Source organism: Penaeus monodon, chromosome 28 (genome assembly GCF_015228065.2).
Source record: "Penaeus monodon isolate SGIC_2016 chromosome 28, NSTDA_Pmon_1, whole genome shotgun sequence".
Lineage (NCBI taxonomy): Eukaryota > Metazoa > Arthropoda > Malacostraca > Decapoda > Penaeidae > Penaeus > Penaeus monodon.
This window is the reverse complement of record NC_051413.1, coordinates 28,477,892-28,478,200: the sequence shown is the minus strand read 5'-3', so window position 1 is coordinate 28,478,200 and position 309 is coordinate 28,477,892.

The window sequence follows — 309 nt, the reverse complement described above, 5'->3', positions numbered from 1 at the left end:
TAAAACGAATACCTCAGTATTTCCATCTACCTCCAATTTCTTTGCCGCCCATTGCTTTTGACATTTTCTCCTCACCAGAAGCCCTTTTTCCTCGCAGAAGTTCGCAGTCGCTGGCCTCCTGTCCTTCCTCTTCCTGGTGGGGATGACCTGCGCCGCCCCGGCCCCGGACTTCAGCCATGGACACGGGGGATTTAGCCATGGCCACGGAGGATACGGACACGGGGGATTTAGCCATGGCCACGGAGGGTATGGCCACGGCTACGCAACATCCAGTCAGGTCTTCAACATCGCAGGGCCAAGGGGTGGATA